At 43.8% G+C, this 12,405-nt stretch overlaps 1 pseudogene; it reads left to right on the plus strand.

The window, feature by feature from the left end:
• Nucleotides 1–2,011: 2,011 nt before the first annotated feature.
• Nucleotides 2,012–12,405, plus strand: part of LOC129861447 (polyhomeotic-like protein 2) — a 37,741-nt pseudogene continuing 27,347 nt past the window's right edge.

The raw sequence follows: 12,405 nt of genomic DNA on the forward strand, positions 1-12,405 counted from the left end.
AGGTCCGTAGCTTGTTGATGAGCTTGGAGGGCACTATGGTGTTGAACGCTGAGCTGTAGTCAATGAACAGCATTCTCACGTAGGTGATCCGTTTGTCCAGGTGGGAAAGGGCAGTGGAGTGCAATAGAGATTGCATTATCTGTGGATCTGTTGGGGTGGTATATGAATTGGAGTGGGTCCAGGGTGTCTGGGATGATGGCAATGATGTGTGCCATGACTAGCCTTTCAAAGCATTTCTTGGCTGCAGATGTGGGTGTTGCGGAGCAATAGTCATTTAGACTGGTTACCTTGGTGTTCTTGGGCACAGGGACTGTGGTTATCTGCTTGAAACATATAGGTATTACAGACTGGGCCAGAGAGAATTTGAAAATGTCAGTGAAGACACTTGCCAGCTGGTCAATGCCTGCTCAAAATAATGGAGCTGGAGGGAATAGCAGACATTTTACGGGCTCCTGACCAATTGGGCTATTTATTTTATTTTTTATTTTTTTGCGCTGATCTTAAGTTTTTCTATACATCGGTAGGAAAGAACAGCAGCATCGGGTAAGCTCAGTGGTGGTGTGTGTCTCTTTGTTAACAACAGCTGGTGTGCGATCTCAAGGTTTTGCTCCCCTGACTCAGAATACCTCATGATAAGCAGTAGACCATACTATTTGCCAAGAAATCTTTCATCTATATTAGTCGGAGCTGTCTATTTACCACCACAAACTGATGCTGCCACTAAGACCACACTCAACGGGCTGTATAGGGCCATAAGCAAACAAGAAAATGCTCACCCAGAGGCAGCACTCCAAGCGGCCGGTGATTTTAATGCAGGAAAACTGAAATCCGTCGTACCTCATTTCTACCAGCATGTCACCTGTGCAACTGGACATGAATTAGTGAAATAAACGTACGGTATGTCTAATTAAAGCAGAGGTCTCCCAGCTGATCAGCACATGCTCTGAGTACGTGTCTAGGTAATCCGTCTGGCCCTGCAGTCTTGTGAGTGTTAACCTGTTTAAATGTCTAAAAAACTGTAGTTCATCTTTACTCCGCACAAAGAGAAGAATAAAAAGCTCCCCCTCCATTTGGCAAATCTGACCATGAAGCTCTATCATCCTGATTCCTACTTACAAGCAAAAACTCAAACAGGAATTACCAGTGACACGCTCATATATGCATATATGGTAGTTCTTTCGCTAGCACAGACTGGAATATGTTCCGGTATTCATCCGATGGCATTGAGGAGTTCATTACATCAGTCAACGGCTTCATTAATAAGTGCATCGACGACGTTGTCCCTGCGGTGATTGTACGTACAGTACATATCCAGAAGCCATGGATTACAGGAAACATCCGCACTGAGCTAAAAGCTAGAGATGCCGCTTTCAAGAAGCGAGACACTAATCGGGACGCTTATAGGAAATCCCGCTACTCCCTCCGACGAACCACCTAAGAGGCAAAGCGTCAATACATGGATTACAAAGGGAAAACCAGCTACGAGCTGCCCAGTGACGCGAGCCTACCAGCTGAGCTAAATGCCTTCTATGCTTGCTTCGAGGCAGGCAACACTGAACCATGCATGAGAGCACCAGCTGTTCCGGATGACTGTGTGATCACACTCTCCGTAGCCAATATGAGTAAGACCTTTAAACATTCACAAGGCTGCAGGGCCAGACAGATTACTCAGAGCATGTGCTAACCAGCTGGGAGACCTCTGCTTTTGTGGAGGGTTCATTAGATGTACCATACGTTTATTTCACAAATTCATGTCCATGGCCTCTGTTTCACTGGGTGTGTTTGTATGTGTGTGATGTACAAGGATACAACCGTGTGTTTGTAGGTGCCGTACGGCATGCACAACGTGTGTGTGTGTGTAAGCATCTGTGTGTGTGTACTCATGCAGGTGGATGTATTTGTCACACATCAGTAGATGTTCTGCCTGACGCACTCCTATTTGGCAGCCGTATGGTTGCACCCCCCGCTATGCAGTCGCCGTGGATTGTGAAAAATGGAGGCGGAGGGCGCCATGCCAAATGAGGCCCAGGGCCCGGTGGCCGCTAGTGCCAGGAGCAGCAGTACGACTCCCAGTAAAACCAGTGTCACCACCAGCCTGGTCACCACGAGCAGAACTGGGAGGCCAACACTACCCTACATCTCTGTCTATACTGGGATCCCAGACAGACAGACTCTTCAGGTACACTAGTAGCCTACGCATGTTTTTTTCTATCTCTCAAAAGCCTGTGCAGTATGGTGGTAGTTCAACCTTTGTCTGGTAGTTGCTGTTGTTTTCTTCACCATTGCAGCTTGTGAATTTGGATGTTTTGTTGCATCACAACATCAACAAAAATAGGATTGTGGAATAAAGTGACTTTTCAAACATGTAATGCTGCCAATGTCTTCAGAAAGCAACACTGTTGTAATAGGTGGAGGAGTTTGTAAAATGTTATGAAATGGTTTTGAAATGGATTTGATCCTCAGCCCTGCTCAGTGGTGCAGATCAATCTGAATTTGCCAAGTCTTTAGTAGCCATCTAGTATCCAGTTTAAGACCTAAGTCTTAAGATCAGGGGTTGGAAGCGAACTAATTTTCCATTCGTTTCGTTCTGAAAAGAATGCTTATTTTTTGCGTTCTGGTCCGACCAGCAAAATAAAGTTTGAATCCCAAACAATTACCGGTTTATATAGTATATAGTATATATATTTTAAACCTCTGAAATCATTATTGTTTTTGCATTAAGCTCAACATTAAATTACTTCACCAATCATGTAGTGCTGATAGAGCAGCTTGCTATGGAGCGGGCAAAGTATAGCTCAGTGAGTTGTTTAGTTGGGTGATGGAAAGACAAGTGTAGGGCATGAGATGCAACAGAAACTTTTCTGGTGTGGAGAAGAGCGAGAGATGGTGGAGGAGGAGGGTTGGCTTGAAGCGCTGGGAATCTTGTGATGACATACATTATCTGAATAAGGCCCACAGAATTATACCTACGGAGGAGCGGCTTCTTTGGAAGAACTTTGAATGTCTTTGACTTCAGAGTTGGCTTAACGCTGGTCCAGAGCTAGCTAGCAAGCTAAGAAGCATGTGTGTACAAAGCGGCACCAGAATTAAAAACACGTCTTACGTTTTTGTAGTTAATAAATCCAATGTGAAATGTGCTAACTATAGTATCCATAATTAGCACTGAAAAAGTTAATCCATCCTTCTCTAATTAAAAATCTCTTTCCCTATCTTCTGAATCACATTTGTAATGTCAGTAGGTTACAGCTATGCTTTGGAGGGGAGGGGCAGGTAGCATACATGCACACACACTGGCAAAGATTTGCAGCTGTCAGGCAGACGCTGGAAGAGGTTTCTGATTGACAAAGGGAGGGCTTTGCATAGGCGCTTTGTTATATTTTATGTGGGACTGGAAAAAAAGCGAGGAACGTACAAGAGCGTTATTAAGCAGCGCTTGGAACCGGTTTAGGGAACAGAACTAAAAACTGGAAAAGAAAGACTTTTTTCAAGGAATAGAATCAGAACCGTTAAAAAAAGAACATGGGAACAGGTTAAGATAATAATAATAATAATCATCATCATCATCATCCTTATCATAATAACTTTGTGTACAGCACTTTTCAGGTAAAAGTGCTTCACATAATAAAACAATAAAACATATATAAAAGTACTACAAAAAAACTAACAGGAGGAGGAAGGAGAACTAAAATCATACATTGAAATCGTACATTAAAAGCATCTTTCTAAAAGTGTGTCTTCATCAGGGATTTTAAAAGAGGCACTGAAGCTGCAAGCCTGATATCCTCTGGTAGACCATTCCAAAGTCTACGGGCCCTAATTGCAAATTCCCAGTCTACTTTAGTTTTCAACCTAGACTTAGGAATGGTCAACCTTTCCCTGCCAGAAGATCTCAGGCTGTGTCCTGGCTCGTAGAGAGATAAAAATCAGAGATATAGGATGGGGCTAAACCAAGCCTTAAACGTGATTAGTACAATTTTAAAATCTATTTTAAACATGACTGGTAGCCAGTGGAGAGAAGCTAAAATAGGTGTGATATGGTTACATTTTATGGTGCCTGTTAAAATCCTAGCTGCAGCTTTTTTTTAACTAACTGTAGATGATTGAGTGATTTCTGACTGAGACATGTATGCAAAGAGTTACCATAATCTAAGTGTGAGCAAATAAAAGCATATATAACTTTCTCCAGATCAGTAACTGAAATAAAATACTTGACTTTAGCTATATATACAGTACCAGTCAATGGTTTGGACACAACTACTCATTCAAAGGTTTTTCTTTATTCTTACTATTTTCTACGTTGTAGAATAATAGTGAAGACATCAAAACTATGAAATAACACATATGGAATAATGTGGTAACCAAAAAAGTGTTAAACAAATCAAAATATATTTTAGATTTGAGATTCTTCTCCACCCTTTTCCTTGATGACAGCTTTGCACCCTCTTGGCATTCTCTCAACCAGCTTCATGAGGAATGCTTTTCCAATCGTCCTGAAGGAGTTCCCACAAATGCTCAGCACTTGTTGGTGGCTTTTCGTTCACTCTGCGGTCCAACTCATCCCAAACCATCTCAACTGGGTTGAGGTCGGGTGATTGTGGAGGCCAGGTCATCTGATGCTGCTCTCCTTCTTGGTCAAATAGCCCTTACACAGCCTGGAGGTGTGTTGGACCATTGTTCTGTTGAAAAACTAATGATAGTCCCACTAACCGCAAACCAGATGGGATGGCGTATCGCTGCAAAATGCTGTGGTAGCCATGCTGGTTTGTGTGCCTTGAATTCTAAATAAATCACTGACGGTGCCACTAGCAAAGCACCCCACACCATCACACCTCCTCCTCCTTGCTTCACGGTGGGAACCACACTTATGGAGATCATCCGTTCACCTACTCTGCATCTCACAAAGACTCTGTGGTTGGAACCAAAAATCGCAAATTTGGACTCATCAGGCCAAAGGACAGATTTGCACCAGTCTAATGTCCATTGCTTGGGTTTCTTGGACCAAGCAAGTCTCTTCTTCCTATTGGTGTCCTTTAGAATTCTTTGCAGCAATTCGACCATGAAGACATGATTCACGCAGTGTCCTCTGAACACTTGATGTTAAGATGTGTCTGTTGCTTGAATTCTATGAATTATTTATTTGGGCTGCAATCTGAGGTGCAGTTAACAGAAATTAACTTATTCTCTGAAGCAAAGGTAACTCTGGGTCTTAATTTCCTGCGGCGATCCTCATGAGAGCCAGTTTCATCATAGCGCTTGATGGTTTTTGCAAATGCACTTGAAATATGAAAAGTTCTTGAAATTTTCCGAATTGAATTCATGTCTTAAAGTAACGATGGACTGTCATTTCTCTTTGCTTATTTGAGCTGTTCTTGCCATATTATGGACTTGGTCTTTTACCAAATAAGGCTATCTTCTGTATAACACATACAATTTTTTTTTTACTACATGATTCCATATGTGTTTTTCCATAGTTTTGATATCATCCCTATTATTCTACAATGTAGAAATAGTAAAAATAAATAAAAACCCTTGAATGAGTAGGTGTGTCTAAACTTTTGACTGGTACTGCATGTATATATATATATATATATATAAACTCAACTGCATTTATTTTCAGCAAACTTATCCAAGATGGCATAGCAGTGGGGATGTCTGTTTTGATTGTCTTGTCCCGTCCCTTGTATACATCATTTTTCTAAGTATATACTTCGTAATTATTTGTATTATTTTTTTAATCTCATTTTCCATCTACGGACTGAACATACTCTCCTGCTAGCCAGCTAACTAGCTACTAGCTAGTAGTCAGTTAGCCGCTGCTAGCGGTCATCACCGTTAACCCGGACTGGCTGCCTCAGCCCAGGCAACTCCTGCCAGCCTGCACAGCGCGATATCTACCCAGAGCATATCGGACTGCTTTTCTCTACCACATCTCCGGATTCCTACTGCAAGGTCTGAACCTTTACTCCGTCTAATGTCTCTGTCCCGAAGCAAGCACCAGTTAGGCTGGAGCTAGCCTCGAACTAGGCCCATCTCCTGGCTAGCCGAAGAGATTCCATCAAGCAATCCCTGAGCTTCAATTACCTCTTTTGCCAATTGGCCTGGACCCTTTGCTGCCGCCACGGAGCCCCGCCGATCCATCATGACTGGTCTACCAACGTAACCGCCCGAGGGGGTTTCTGTCCCGAAGCAAGGACCAGTTAGCCTGGAGCTAGCCTGGAGCTAGGCCCTTCTCCCGGCTAGCCGAAGAATTACATCAGATAATTCCTGGCCGTCAATACCTCTTCTGCCAATTGGCCTGGGCCCTTTGCTGCCGAAACGGAGCCCCGCCGATCCATCACGACTGGTCTGCCAACGTAACCGTCCGAGGGGGTTTCAACAGACTCTCCTGTTGCGACCTTCCCCTGAGGCCCATCTGCTAGCCTGCTGCTAGCCCCGGGCCTGCTAGCTGTCTGAATCGCCGTGTCTCCAGCCCGCCTAGCTACTCACTAGACCCCATGATCACTCAGCTACACATGCCTCTCCCTAATGTCAATATGCCTTGTCCATTGCTGTTTTGGTTAGTGATTATTGTCTTGTTTCACTGTAGAGCCTCCAGCCCTGCTCAATATGACTTAGCTAACCCTTTTGTTCCAGCTCCCACATATATATTGACCTCACCTGGTTTAAATGGTGTCTCTAGAGACAATACATTGCTCATCGTCTGAGATCCCCAAAGAATGGAAAGCTGCTGCGATCATCCCCCTCTTCAAAGGGGGAGACACTCTAGACCCAAACTGTTACAGACCTATATCTATCCTACCCTGCCTTTCTAAGGTCTTCAAAAGCCAAGTTAACAAACAGATCACCGACCATTTAGAATCCCACCGTAACTTCTCCGCTATGCAATCTGGTTTCCGAGCTGGTCATGGGTGCACCTCAGCCACGCTCAAGGTCCTAAACAATATCATAACCGCCATCGATAAGAGACAATACTGTGCAGCTGTATTCATCGACCTGGCCAAGGCTTTCAACTCTGTCAATCACCACATTCTTATCGGCAGACTCAATAGCCTTGGCTTCTCAAATGACTGCCTCGCCTGGCTCACCAACTACTTCTCAGACAGAGTTCAGTGTGTCAAATCGGATAGCCTGTTGTCCGGACTTCTGGCAGTCTCTATGGGGGTGCCACAGGTTTCAATTCTCGACTCTTTTTTCTGTATACATCAATGATGTCGCTCTTGCTGTTGATGATTCTCTGATCCATCTCTACGCAGATGACACCATTCTGTATACATCTGGCCCTTCTTTGGACACCACTTAACCTCCAGACGAGCTTCAATGCCATACAACTCTTCTTCCGTGGCCTCCAACTGCTCTTAAATGCAAGTAAAACTAAATGCATGCTCTTCAACCGATCGCTGCCCGCACCTGCCAGCCCGCCCAGCATCACTACTCTGGACGGTTCTGACTTAGAATATGTGGACAACTACAAATACCTAGGAGTCTGGTTAGACTGTAAACTCTCCTTCCAGACTCATATTAAGCATCTCCAATCCAAAATTAAATCTAGAATCTGCTTCCTATCTCGCAACAAGGCCTCCTTCACTCATGCCGCCAAACATACCCTCGTAAAACTGACTATCCTAAAATAGCCCCCAACACTCTACAAACAAACTGGATGCAGTCTATCACAGTGCCATGCATTTTATTACCAAAGCCCCACCACTGCGACCTGTATGCTCTCGTTGGCTGGCCCTCACTACATATCCGTCGCCAAATCCACTGGCTCCAGGTCATCTATAAGTCTTTGCTAGCTAAAGTCCCGCCTTATCTCAGCTCACTGGTCACCATAGCAACACCCAGCCGTAGCACGTGCTCCAGCAGGTATATTGCACTGGTCATCCCCAAAGCCAACACTTCCTTTGGCCACCTTTCCTTCCAGTTCTCTGCTGCCTATGACTGGAACGAATTGCAAAAATCACTGAAGCTGGAGTCTTATAACTCCCTCTCTAACTTTAAGCATCAGCTGTCTGAGCAGCTTACTGGTCACTGTACCTGTACACAGCCAATCTGTAAATAGCACACCCGACTACCTCATCCCCATATTATTACTTACCCACTTGCTCTTTTGCACCCCAGTATCTCTACTTGCACATCTATCACTCCAGTATTAATGCTAAATTGTAATTATTTTTGCCTCTCGGGCCTATTTATTGCCTACGTCCCGACTCTTCTACATTTGCACAGACTTTACATAGATTTCTCACCTTTTTTATTTTGTGTTATTGACTGTACGTTTGTTTATGTGTAACTCTGTGTTGTTGTTTTTGTCGCACTGCTTTGCTTTATCTTGGCCAGGTCGCAGTTGTAAAAGAGAACTTGTTCTCAACTGGCCTACCTGGTAAATAAAGGTGAAATAAAATTAATTAATTAATAAAAAAACTTAACATGTGTGAGTATTTGTATGAACATAACATGATTCAACAACTGAGACCTAAACTGAACAAGTTCCACAGACATGACTAACAGAAAATGAATAATGTGTCCCTGAACAAAGGGGGGGTCAAAATCAAAAGTAACAGTAACAGTCAGTATCTGGTGTGGCCACCAGCTGCATTAAGTACTGCAGTGCATCTCCTCCTCATGGACTGCACCAGATTTGCCAGTTCTTGCTGTGAGATGTTACCCCACTCTTCCACCAAGGCACCTGGAAGTTCCAGGACATTTCAGGGGGGGAATGGCCCTAGCCCTCACCCACCGATCCAACAGGACCCAGATGTGCTCAATGGGATTGAGATCCGGGCTCTTCGCTGGCCATGGCAGACATTCCTCTCTTGTAGGAAATCACGCACAGAACGAGCAATATGGCTGGTGACACTGTCATGCTGGAGGGTCATGTCAGGATGAGCCTGCAGGAAGGGTACCACATGAGGGAGGAGGATGTCTTCCCTGTAATGCACAGCGTTGAGATTGCCTGCAATGACAACAAGCTCAGTCCGATGATGCTGTGACACACCGCCCCAGACCATGACGGACCTTCCACCTCCAAATCGATCCCGCTGCAGAGTATAGGCCTCGATGTAACGCTCATTGCTTCGACGATAAACGCAAAGAGGACAAGTACATTAGAGTGTCTAGTTTGAGAAACAGACGCCTCACAAGTCCTCAACTGTTTCATTAAATAGTACCTGCAAAACACCAGTCTCAATGTCAACAGTGAAGAGGTGACTCCGGGATGCTGGCCTTCTAGGCAGAGTTCCTCTGTCCAGTGTCTGTGTTCTTTTTCCCATCTTAATCTTTTCTTTTTATTGGCCAGTCTGAGATATGTCTTTTTCTTTGCAACTCTGCCTAGAAGGACAGCATCCCAGAGTCACCTCTTCACGGTTGACATTGAGACTGGTGTTTTGCAGGTACTATTTAATGAAGCTGCCAGTTGAGGACTCATATCTCTATGTTTATTATCCATCTTTCATATAATTTTGTTATTTAGCAGAAGCTCTTATCCAGTGCGACTTACAGGAGTAATTAGGGTTAAGTGCCTTGCTCAAGGGGCCATCAACAGATTTTCCATCTAGTTGGCTCTGGGATTTGAACCAGTGACCTATTGTTTACTGGCCCAATGCTCTTAATCCCTAAGCTATCTGCCGCACTGTTCCTCTTTCCCAACTAGCACTGACTTTGCTGATAACTTCTTTATTGAGGAGTAATGTCCTTACTACGACTGTGATATGTGCTAAATGTAATGTAAAATCCTGCCTCCATATTTATTTTGCTCCTTCTCCATCTCTTTCTCTCTTTTGTTTTTTCTTTCTCTCCCCTCATTCTTTATCTGTCATTATTTCTTTCGGTTTATCTCGCTCTCTCTTTCTATCCCTCTCTCTTTGCAGGTGATGCAACAGGCGCATCATAGACACCTGTTGTACGCAGTCCAGCAGCAACACTTCATGTTACAGACAGCAGCCCTCCAACAGCAGCAGCAACTGAGCAACGCTCAGCTCCAAAGTCTAGTCGCTGTGCAGCAGGTGTTTGTGTGTGTGTCTGTCTGTATTTGTTGGAGCGTTAGTTGTTAAGAAGTTAATTAGAAATCGGGTGCATATTAATGACCTTAATAATAGGGGGTGCCCTTTGAGCCAAACAAACCTATTCAAAAACAAATCAAATCAAATTTGATTTGTCACATACACATGGTTAGCAGATGTTAATGCGAGTGTAGCGAAACAGTGTCATTTATAGCATTTATGGTTTTAAGGGACATTTCAAAACAAGGCATAGGTGGTGTGCGCTATTGACTTGCTAGCTGACAGACTGCCAAAAATACTTCTCCACGCTGCCTTCCTTCCCTCCATTTTTACCTGCGATGGCGATGCTTCCTGTGGGCTAATGTGGGGCTAACGTGTGGATGGATGGAGAGCCATCTGTGCCTCTCTCTCTCTCTGAGAACGCCCCCAGGCTTCCTGAGCTTTGACAGTGATGAATGTATGTATACCTGGGAGACTATAAGGCATATACCAGTGTCAAGGGACCCACAGCACACAGCATACGTCATATACAGTACCTTGTCAGAAAGAACGGGTTTTGTTTTGTTTGGGGAAATGAGGGAAGGTCCAGAAACAGGAATACAAAGGTCGCCATTTCCTAAACACACAGAGATGATAGCTCTCGCAGTATGTCCAAGTAAACACATCAGTTGAATGGAGTCAATGTCCTTGCCTGTGTCTCTGTCTCTGTCTCGCTATCCTGGGGTTCAAGGCATCCACTTTTGTTTAGAAATCTGTGAAAAATGACAGTGACATAGAAATGGACCTCAATAGGATGACATTGAATTGAGAGTATATCTTAATAGCACAGGAGACTGCTGAGGGAGGACGGCTCATACTAATGGCTGGAATGGAGTAAATGGAATGGTATCAACCACATGTAAAACATGTGTTTGATGTGTGCGATACCATTCCAGTTATTTCATTCCAGCCATTTCTATGAGGTCGTCCTCCCCATTAACATTTTACTGCAGTGGGCTAAATTAGAGTCACAGTTTCTTGGTAGTCTTAAACAAATCTACTTTGAAACAAAGGTATACATCTCACACACATGGTTATGGGCTTAAAAAAAGAGGAAACCTTTACCATGTCGGATATAGAGTTGAAATGTATTACATTTAGCATTTGCATCTCAACATTACAATTTATACATATCACAGAAGACTGAAATCTAACAAAATCGTTTGATTTTCAGCACTTCTTTTATTTGTATGTTTATTAATTATGAAATTATGAAAAATATGAATAACGTTACACACATGAGGCCACTAGAGGGCAATATGGTCATTTGACAGAAGGAAAGGGCTACGGTGCCGCCGGCCGCTTGTGCCCAGTAGGGATGGTTAATAGTTAACCTCTCTGATCAGTGGTCAGTGAATCGCGTATCTATCCTCCTAACAACATTGATTAAAACAATGAACAGTCCAGCATTGGCAGTAGTCATTATAGCAGTAACACTTCACAGCGGTATAATGCTTTATAACTTGCTATAAGCATGTATGAGCCCCATTACAGCTATAGCTAAAGAGAACTAGTGGTTGCTCACAACTAGCCAAGTTAAGACTCCCGTATAGTTTCCCCCAACATAACATGAATTGGTTCTCCATCAGTATGAGGCCTGGCTGGTCAACATGGGCTCTTGATGGCTGACGTGCTAGTCCCTCCCTGGTGGCACACTCATCTTACATCTTATGAAGGTCTTTACATTCCATTAGAGAAGCGTGGGCTACACTTGGAGGCTAACACTGTCCATTACTCTAGCCTGTATTGGATTTTCCCTACGTAGTGGCAAATATAAGTAATAAAGTAAGTAGAGCCATTCAGAGCCAGAATAGTCCATAGAGCATTAGCCCGTGTCCTGTTTCTGTGGCCTGAGGCAGCTTACAAGTACACTCTCTGGACAGGACGCTAATCTATAGCATGGCCTACTTATAAGGGACAACATCAATGAATGTTTAGTATATTGCAGGGTGGCACAAAGTATCTATTGATGGATTTGATATTGGAACCATTTCATTTCCTACATTTCCCAGGCTACCATAGTGGCAGGACGACAGCGCTACAATCTGAATGGGAACCCTTCTTATATATAGGGCATGTTCATGAGGGGGCAATCTTACAAAACGTTCATCACATTAACATATTGTGCTAAAAGAAATATGTTTGGAATTGTGTTAGTATAGTCATAACAGTACACTTCCTTCCTTCTCTCCCAGGTAAACCTGGCCACGCCTCCAGCAGCAGCCCAGCTAATCAGCAAAGCCCAAAATGTTAGCTCTGTCCCCACATGTATCCTCCAGCAGGCCATGCTCCTGGGCAATGCCTCCAGTACTGCCCTCACCACCAGCCAAGCTCAGATGTATCTGCGGACTCAGATGGTAAGGAAATG

Source organism: Salvelinus fontinalis, chromosome 8 (assembly GCF_029448725.1).
Source record: "Salvelinus fontinalis isolate EN_2023a chromosome 8, ASM2944872v1, whole genome shotgun sequence".
NCBI lineage: Eukaryota > Metazoa > Chordata > Actinopteri > Salmoniformes > Salmonidae > Salvelinus > Salvelinus fontinalis.